Source organism: Ranitomeya imitator, chromosome 1 (genome assembly GCF_032444005.1).
Source record: "Ranitomeya imitator isolate aRanImi1 chromosome 1, aRanImi1.pri, whole genome shotgun sequence".
Lineage (NCBI taxonomy): Eukaryota > Metazoa > Chordata > Amphibia > Anura > Dendrobatidae > Ranitomeya > Ranitomeya imitator.
Window position 1 is genome coordinate 465378322 of NC_091282.1, and position 10893 is coordinate 465389214.

Below are 10893 nucleotides of genomic sequence, written 5' to 3' on the forward strand. Positions count from 1 at the left end.
GCTCCTTGAAAAACAGATAAAAATGTTTTTTTATGCTCCTCCATCTATCTGCTTCACAAAACTCTGTAACATGCTGTGATCAACATGTTTACTGGGAGCAGTGATTAAGGTGAATTTGTCCCTCTAGACAGACAACAACGCAAAAATAAGGGTACGTGACCAAATAATCGTCTTCCTTACAAGAGCCATTTAAATGAAATTGGTCACCTGTCACGGTTCCACCCCTCAGCGTGTCTGGGATGCAGTTACTGACAGCTTGGCCATCCAATCTGGTACAGGGGTGTGCTGAGCTGTCAGTGTTTTGATTGACAGCTCGACTATCCAATCTGAGACTGTGAGGCTTTGGCCATCTCATGTGTTTACTATTCCAGTTAATGGTCATGCTTCTTAACTGAGCTGAGTTTCCCAGAACACTGCCAGACGTACATTCATCTTGTGAGGTTTGTGCTCTGTGCTCTCCTGTGCCTTGAGTTCTGTTTGCTTGATCTGTTGCCTGACCTTGGACTTCGTTCTGACCATCCACCTGTTTAACCCCTTCAGCTCTGATCGGTTATCCTCCCGGTACTCTGACCTTGGAACGTTACCTGACTACTCTTTTGTCTCTTCCTTCTGTTTATGATGTCCCCTCCTGGCTTCTGAGCTCAGACTACTACTTGACCACTCTGACTCACGGCTTGGCCGTGAGAAGTGACTAGCATCACAGTCACCAATTTTTTACAACCTCACCTGAGAGCAGCATGATATAGGAAAATAGACCCTGAACCCAATGATGTATCACTTGGTTTACTGGGTGCAGTGGTCAGACACAGAGTTCTTAGATATAGCATGTAAAAGAAATGAAAGGAAAGCGCTCCTAAGTGAAGTTTCCCCAGCAGTGTTGGAAAGATAGGTGATTACAGCAAACTCACCTGAAGCAGTGGTGCAAGGCAAAACACTATTTGCGTGTATGGATTAAACTCCATAAGGCTGCTGGTATCTCCACAGATCCCTGATGTCACAGATAGGAAACATTATACCAAGAAGAAAAAAACAAAACCGTGGTGACAGGAGCGCTACAAAAGATGGGAACATCCAGAAGAATAGATAGCAGTCATTTATTCATGCAATGCATGATGAAGGAGTCCTACCAACTATGAAATGCATTGCATTAATTAAAGACTTTCATCTATACCTCTAGATGTTCCTGTCCTTGGCAGCGCTCTTGTCACCACGGTTTTGTTTTTTTCCTCTTCTTGGTAGATACAGCATGTAGCAGAGCTGAGAAAGCTGATCCCACCCACATTATACTCTCTATGTACTTATTCCATTGGCAGTGAGATGCTTATCAAATAAAAGGGTGTGGTCAGATAACTGCTCACCAGCCAGCTAGTCACAGCTTTGATAATGTCCTATTGATAAAACTTTCATAAGTAAACAACAGTACATTTCTAAATTTAGTATTTTAAACCCCACCTCATGCTGTGCTCATATTGCATAGCACAACCTGCTGACAGATTCCCTTTAAGTACAAGGTCAAACTTTATGTGCTCTTTAAGAATACACATCTGGACTGTAATATATGTGTGTATAAGTATACAAAATTATTCACCCGCTATGCAAATGAAGTAAGCAGCAAATGTACATAGCTTCTGCTGTTTGCAATTTTACCAATGAAGAAATAATAATTTAAATAACTTTTTTAGGATCGAGTCGGGTTTCGCGAAACCTGACTTTCTCAAAAGTCGGGTCGGGTGAAATCGGCCAATTAATGCGAAAAGTCGTGGATCGAACGAAACGCGAAACCCAATGCAAGTCAATGTGGAATCAAAGTCGGCAGTGAGTGGAGGACAGGAAAACACCTACAGTGCCCATTTTTATGCCAAAAACATCAATTCTTATTTCTTAAGCTTGTCAATCTTAATTTACTTTATAATAATAGTTAGGCATTGAAAACAGGGGGTCATTTGGCTAAAGTTGTGGGGGGTAGGGCTGGCTCAAGATTTTAGTGGGCCCATGAAACGTCACGTCGGTGGAGCAGGGAGAGGTAAGTATTGAAACCTTGCAAGTGCTGTGATCCCGAGCAAGCAGGGGGGGCCCACTCGTTCGCATTGGCACTGGCACAGGGCCCCTCAAAGTACGGCAGTGTGTTTGACGGCGGGGGCGCCTCCCACCGGCAGAGACACTTTTGCGTACTATGAGGGGCCCTGTGCCAGTGACGTCGCCAACGAGTATGCCCCCCACCTGATGAAGGAATCTGCACTTTGATCTGCACCTTCCTTTGTCCCCGTGTAAGGTGGTATAGTATGCGGGAAGGGGAACCTGACTTTCAGCAGGGTCAGATTCTGGCTGTGTAGAGTGCAAGGGGAATGTAGTGGTCTGGGTCAATGTACCAGCAGACTCATGTAGCTGTGGCTGGCCAATGGGCAGGAGGAGGAGGAAACACAGATATAGTCCCAAAGAATAAAGTAGGCTAAATGCAGTTCAAAATTGGTAACAGGACTAAGCAGGCAGCATAGCTTTGTTCAGTGGCGAAAAACTGTAATGAGTGGCAGACACGGTTAGTAGGCCCAAGTAATAAAGTGGGCCAAATGAAGTTTAAAATTGGTAACAGGAGTAAACAGGCAGCACAGCTTTGTTCAGTGGAGAACAACAAGCAGCGGCAGACACCGTTAGTACGCCCAACCAGACCAGTAGCCCAAATGCAGTGTAATATCTGATATAGCCCGAAAGCCAGAAGATTGAAGCTCAGCTTTGTAAAGTGGAGGAGAACACCAAGCAGCCGCAGACACCATTAGTACACCCAACCAAACCAGTAGCCCAAATTCAGTGTAATATGTGATGTAGGCCGAAAGCCTGAAGATTGAAGCTCAGCTTTGTAAAGTGGAGGAGAACACCAAGCAGCCGCAGACACCGCTAGTAGGCCCAACCAAACAAGTAGGCCAAATGCAGTGTAATATTTGATATAGGCTGAAAGCCTGTAAATTTAAGATCACCTTTATTCTGTGGAGAACACCAAGCTGCGGCTCACACGATTTGTAGGCCCAACCAAAGAAGTAGGCCAAATGTAGATAAATATCTGACACCGGATGAAAATTGAGGCTCAGCTTTGTTCAGTTGAGGACAACAGTAATGGGAGGCAGACACAGTTAGTAGGCCTTAATAAGTAAGTAGGCAAAATGCAGTTCAAAATAGGTAAGTGGAGTACACAGGCGGCATAGCTTTGTAAGGTGGAGGACAGTTGTAATGTGTGGCACGGTCAGACAGGCAGACAGAGGCCTAAAATAAAAAAAGTAGGCTAATGTCAGCTCAAAATGTGTTTGAGTAGTACACAGGCGGCATAGCTTCGTAAAGCGGAGGACAGTTGTAATGTGTGGCACGGTCAAACAGGCAGACAGAAGCCTAAAATAAAAAAAGTAGGCTAATGTCAGTTCAAAATGTGTTTGACTAGTACACAGGCGGCATAGCTAAGTAAAACGGAGGACAGTTGTAATGTGTGGCACGGTCAGACAGGCAGACAGAGGCCTAAAATAAAAAAGGAGGCTAATGTCAGTTCAAAATGTGTTTGAGAAGTACACAGGCGGCATAGCTTTGTAAAGCGGAGAACAGTTGTAATGTGTGGCACGAACAGACAGACAGACAGAGGCCTAAAATAAAAAAAGTAGGCTAATGTCAGTTCAAAATGTGTTTGAGTAGTACACAGGCGGCATAGCTTTGTAAAGCGGAGGACAGTTGTAATGTGTGGCACGGTCAGACAGGCAGACAGAGGCCTAAAAGAAAAAAAGTAGGCTAATGTCAGTCCAAAATGTGAGCAGACAATGGCTGACTGTCATCAAGGCTTCCCTCCTCCTCGACCGCAGACGCCTGCTCCTTGATGTGCGTCAAACTTTGCATCAGCAGACGCGTTATTGGGATGCTCATGCTTATGATGGTGTCCTCCGCACTGACCAGCCGTGTGCATTCCTCAAAACACTGAAGGACTTGACAGAGGTCTTGGAGCTTCGACCACTGCACACCAGACAACTCCATGTCTGCCATCCAACTGCCTGCCCGTGTATGTGTATCCTTCCACAAATACATGACAGCACGCCTCTGTTCACACAGCCTCTGAAGCATGTGCAGTGTGCAGTTCCACCTTGTTGCCACGTTGATTATTAGGCGGTGCTGTGGAAGATTCAGTGATCGCTGATGGTTAAGCATACGGCTGGAGTGTACGGGCGACCGGCGGATGTGAGAGCAAAGTCTGCGCACCTTCAGGAGCAGGGCTAGTAAATCTGGGTAATTCTTGAGGAAGCACTGCACCACCAGGTTCAATGTGTGAGCAAGGCAAGGTATGTGTTTCAGTTCTGAAAGGGCTATGGCAGCCATAAAATTCCTTCCGTTGTCACTGACTACCTTGCCTGCCTCAAGATGTACACTGCCCAGCCATGACTCAGTTTCTTGCTGCAAATACTCGGCCAGTACTTCCGCGGTGTGTCTGTTGTCGCCCAAACACTTCATTTGCAGCACAGCCTGTTGACGCTTCCCACTAGCTGTTCCATAATGGGACACCACGGGTGCAACACTGACAGCTGCGGATGAAGTGGTCGTGCGACTGCGCTCTGTGGATGAGCTTTCGCTTCTGGAGGAGGAGGAGCAAACGCCTACAGCCAACTGTTTCCTAGACCGTGGGCTAGGCAGAACTGTGCCAGTATTGTTGTCCCCTGTGGACCCTGCATCCACCACATTAACCCAGTGTGCGGTAATGGACACGTAACGGCCCTGGTCATGCCTACTGGTCCATGCATCAGTTGTGAGGTGCGCCTTTCTACTGACCGATTGCCTGAGTGCATGGACAGTGTGTTCTTTGACATGTTGGTGTAGTGCTGGGATGGCTTTTCTCGCAAAGAAGTATCAACTGGGTAAATCATAGCGTGGTACTGCGTAGGCCATCAGGGCTTTGAAAGCTTTGCTTTCAACCAAATGGTAGAGCATCATCTCTAAAGAGATTAGTGGAGCTATGCAGCCGTTCAAACTCTGTGTACGCGGATGAGAGGAAGAGTACTTTCTTTTCCTATCGAGAGTCTCTTGTAGGCTGAGCTGGACTGGAGAGCTGCATATGGTGGAACTAGCAGGGGTGGTGGTGGACATGGCAGATTGAGAGAGGCTTGGCGATGGTATTCTTGATGTGGGCCTACCGACAGTGTTTCCAACTCCAACCAAGAACCTTGCGATTCCCTGACTGTTTTGGCCTTGCGACAATACCTCCACATTTGTGTTATGAACTGGTGATTCAGAACCACAATGGACCTAGTGGTTGAGAGCCTGATAGTTACTATAACATAGGACGAGCTCTGAGACGTGGGAACTCTGCTGACCGCAATCCCTAATCCTATCATACCACACTAGAGGTAGCCGTGGAGCGCTCCTGACCAGACCTAGGCGCCTCGGGCACAGCCTGAGAAACTAGCTAGCCCTGAAGATAGGAAAATAAGCCTACCTTGCCTCAGAGAAATTCCCCAAAGGAAAAGGCAGCCCCCCACATATAATGACTGTGAGTAAAGATGAAAATACAAACATAGAGATGAAATAGATTTTAGCAAAGTGAGGCCCGACTTACTGAATAGACCGAGGATAGGAAAGATAGCTTTGCGGTCAGCACAAAAACCTTCAAACAACCACGCAGAGGGCGCAAAAAGACCCTCCGCACCGACTAACGGTACGGAGGTGCTCCCTCTGCGTCTCAGAGCTTCCAGCAAGCAAGAAAAACCAACATAGCAAGCTGGACAGAAAATATAGCAAACAAAAGTAACACAAGCAAAACTTAGCTTATGCAGGGCAGACAGGCCACAAGAACGATCCAGGAAAAAGCAAGACCAATACTGGAACATTGACTGGAGGCCAGGAACAAAGAACTAGGTGGAGTTAAATAGAGCAGCACCTAACGACTTAACCTCGTCACCTGAGGAAGGAAACTCAGAAGCCGCAGCCCCACTCACATCCACCAGAGGAAGCTCATAGACAGAACCAGCCGAAATACCACTCATGACCACAGGAGGGAGCTTGACCACAGAATTCACAACAGTACCCCCCCCTTGAGGAGGGGTCACCGAACCCTCACCAGAGCCCCCAGGCCGACCAGGATGAGCCAAATGAAAGGCACAAACCAGATCGGCAGCATGAACATCAGAGGCAAAGACCCAGGAATTATCTTCCTGACCATAACCGTTCCACTTAACCAGGTACTGGAGTTTCCGTCTCGAAATACGAGAATCCAAAATCTTCTATACTATATACTCCAACTCCCCCTCAACCAAAACCGGGGCAGGAGGATCAACGGATGGAACCAGAGGTGCCACGTATCTCCGCAACAATGACCTATGGAATACGTTATGGATGGAAAAAGAAGCTGGAAGGGTCAAACGAAAAGACACAGGATTAAGAACCTCAGAAATCCTATACGGACCAATGAAACGAGGCTTAAAATTAGGAGAGGAAACTTTCATAGGAATATAACGAGATGACAACCAAACCAAATCCCCAACACGAAGTCGGGGACCCACACAGCGCCTGCGGTTAGCGAAACGTTGAGCCTTCTCCTGGGACAATGTCAAATTGTCCACTACATGAGTCCAAATCTGCTGCAACCTATCCACCACAGTATCCACACCAGGACAGTCTGAAGACTCAACCTGCCCTGAAGAGAAACGAGGATGGAAACCAGAATTGCAGAAAAACGGCGAAACCAAAGTAGCCGAGCTAGCCCGATTATTAAGGGCGAACTCAGCCAAAGGCAAAAAGGACACCCAATCATCCTGATCAGCAGAAACAAAACATCTCAGATATGTTTCCAAGGTCTGATTGGTTCGTTCAGTCTGGCCATTTGTCTGAGGATGGAAAGCCGAGGAAAAAGACAAATCAATGCCCATCCTAGCACAAAAGGCTCGCCAAAACCTCGAAACAAATTGGGAACCTCTGTCAGAAACGATGTTCTCCGGAATGCCATGCAAACGAACCACATGCTGGAAGAACAATGGCACCAAATCCCCGGGAAGGAAAGGCCTGGCTATTCACTGCTTGCGTCGAGAAACACATGATGGTGTCTCCGCAGCTTCTTTACTTGCATCTGCATATTTCCCATAAGGGATGGGGGCAGTGTTCTGGAATCACTGCGTTGAGAAACACGTGATGGTGTCTCCGCGGTGTTGGATGTTTTGGTCTCCCCGAGGCCAATCATCTGTGCCTTTATAGCCTTTTTACTAGGCACTGCTCCTAATAGCCAGATTCCTACTCCACACTGATGAGGGGCAAAAACCCCGAAACAGCTGTCTGTGGATGGATACCATGCTTGGCATAGGTGGCTTTCCTTCATAGGATGCTGCCCTTCCCGTGGTTGTTCCTTCCCGGGGAAAGGCCTGGCTATTCACTGCTTGCGTCGAGAAACACATGATGGTGTCTCCGCAGCTTCTTTACTTGCATCTGCATATTTCCCATAAGGGATGGGGACAGTGTTCTGGAATCACTGCGTTGAGAAACACGTGATGGTGTCTCCGCGGTGTTGGATGTTTTGGTCTCCCCGAGGCCAATCATCTGTGCCTTTATAGTCTTCAGAGATGTCGGCTGAGTCCAATCATAAATGGCCTGAACTTTAACAGGGTCCATCTCGATAGTAGAAGGGGAAAACATGAAACCCAAAAATGAAACCTTTTGAACACCAAAGAGACACTTTGACCCCTTCACAAACAAAGAATTCACACGCAGGACCTGGAACACCATTCTGACCTGCTTCACGTGAGACTCCCAATCATCCGAGAAGACCAAAATATCATCCAAGTATACAATCAGGAATTTATCCAGGTACTCTCGGAAGATGTCATGCATAAAGGACTGAAACACTGATGGAGCATTAGAAAGCCCGAATGGCATCACCAGGTACTCAAAATGGCCCTCGGGCGTATTAAATGCTGTTTTCCATTCATCGCCCTGTTTAATACGCACAAGATTATACGCACCACGAAGATCTATCTTGGTGATCCAACTAGCACCCTTAATCCGAGCAAACAAATCAGACAGCAGCGGCAAGGGGTACTGAAATTTGACCGTGATTTTATTTAGAAGGCGGTAATCAATACAAGGTCTCAGCGAACCATCCTTCTTGGCCACAAAAAAGAACCCTGCTCCCAATGGCGACGACGACGGGCGAATGCGACCCTTCTCCAAGGATTCCTTTACGTAATTCCGCATAGCGGCGTGCTCAGGCACAGACAAATTAAACAATCGACCTTTAGGAAACTTACTACCAGGAATCAAATCGATAGCACAATCACAATCCCTATGCGGAGGTAGGGCACTGGACTTGGGCTCATCAAATACATCCCGGTAATCCAACAAGAACTCTGGGACCTCAGAAGGGGTGGATGATGAAATAGACAGAAATGGAACATCACCATGTACCCCCTGACAACCCCAGCTGGACACAGATATTGATTTCCAATACTGGGTTATGGACTTGTAGCCATGGCAACCCCAACACAACCACATCATGCAGATTATGCAACACCAAAAAGCGAATATCCTCCTGATGCGCAGGAGCCATGCACATGGTCAGCTGGGTCCAGTACTGAGGCTTATTCTTGGCCAAAGGCGTAGCATCAATTCCTCTCAATGGAATAGGATACTGCAAGGGCTCCAAGAAAAACCCACAGCGCCTAGCATACTCCAAGTCCATCAAATTCAGGGCAGCGCCTGAATCCACAAATGCCATGACAGAATAGGATGACAAAGAGCAGATCAAAGTAACGGACAAAAGAAATTTCGACTGTACTGTACCAATGGTGGCAGACCTAGCGAACCACTTAGTGTGCTTAGGACAATCGGAGATAGCATAAGTGGAATCACCACAGTAAAAACACAGCCCATTCTGACGTCTGTGTTCTTGCCGTTCAGCTCTGGTCAAAGTCCTATCGAACTGCATAGGCTCAGGTCCATGTTCAGATAATACCGCCAAATGGTGCACAGACTTACGCTCACGCAAGCGTCGACCGATCTGAATGGCCAAAGACATAGACTCATTCAGACCAGCAGGCATAGGAAATCCCACCATGACATCCTTAAGGGCTTCAGAGAGACCCTTTCTGAAAATTGCTGCCAGCGCACATTCATTCCATTGAGTGAGCACAGACCACTTCCTAAACTTCTGACAATATATCTCTACCTCATCCTGACCCTGACACAGAGCCAGCAAATTTTTCTCTGCCTGATCCACTGAATTAGGTTCATCATACAGCAATCCGAGCGCGAGAAAAAACGCATCAATATTACATAATGCAGGATCTCCTGGCGCAAGGGAAAATGCCCAGTCTTGAGGGTCGCCACGTAATAAAGAAATAATGATCTTAACTTGTTGAACTGGGTCACCAGAGGAGCGGGGTTTCAAGGCCAGAAACAGTTTACAATTATTCTTAAAACTCAGAAACTTAGCTCTATCTCCAGAAAACAAATCAGGAATAGGAATTCTTGGTTCTAACATAGAATTCTGAACCACAAAGTCTTGAATATTTTGTACTCTTGCAGTGAGATGATCCACACAAGAAGACAGATCTTTAATGTCCATCACTACACCTGTGTCCTGAACCATCCAAATGTCTAGGGGAAAAGAAAGACAAAACACAGTACAGAGAAAAAAAAATGGTCTCAGAACTTCTCTTTTCCCTCTATTGAGAAGAATTAGTACTTTGGGCCTCCAGTACTGTTATGAACTGGTGATTCAGAACCACAATGGACCTAGTGGTTGAGAGCACACAAAGTGACCTGATAGTTACTATAACATAGTACGAGCTCTGAGACGTGGGAACTCTGCTGACCGCAATCCCTAATCCTATCATACCACACTAGAGGTAGCCGTGGAGCGCTCCTGACCAGACCTAGGCGCCTCGGGCACAGCCTGAGAAACTAGCTAGCCCTGAAGATAGGAAAATAAGCCTACCTTGCCTCAGAGAAATTCCCCAAAGGAAAAGGCAGCCCCCCACATATAATGACTGTGAGTAAAGATGAAAATACAAACATAGAGATGAAATAGATTTTAGCAAAGTGAGGCCCGACTTACTGAATAGACCGAGGATAGGAAAGATAGCTTTGTGGTCAGCACAAAAACCTTCAAACAACCACGCAGAGGGCGCAAAAAGACCCTCCGCACCGACTAACGGTACGGAGGTGCTCCCTCTGCGTCTCAGAGCTTCCAGCAAGCAAGAAAAACCAACATAGCAAGCTGGACAGAAAATATAGCAAACAAAAGTAACACAAGCAAAACTTAGCTTATGCAGGGCAGACAGGCCACAAGAACGATCCAGGAGAAAGCAAGACCAATACTGGAACATTGACTGGAGGCCAGGAACAAAGAACTAGGTGGAGTTAAATAGAGCAGCACCTAACGACTTAACCTCGTCACCTGAGGAAGGAAACTCAGAAGCCGCAGCCCCACTCACATCCACCAGAGGAAGCTCATAGACAGAACCAGCCGAAGTACCACTCATGACCACAGGAGGGAGCTTGACCACAGAATTCACAACATATTTGCTACTGGTGGTGTCATAACCGGTTGGCTTCCAGTTAGGGAAGCAATGTTGCGTTGCTGACTAGCTTCAATAGGAGCCGGTGCACCAATGGTATGGGACGTTTGGTAGTTAGTCCATGCTTCCAAGTGCCAGCTGGTTAGATGTCTACGCATGCGCGGTGTATTTAAATTTAGAACATTCTGCCCTCTGCTAAAGGTCTTGGAGCATTTCTTACATATAAATTTGCACTGATCATTCGGATCTTGGTTAAAAAAATTGCTACACTGCACTCGCCCTACTATGGAATACCTTTTCAGGCTTTGCACGCCGTGCTACTGCAACCGGATTGCAACGCTGTACTACACCTGTTGTGGTTTTTGACACA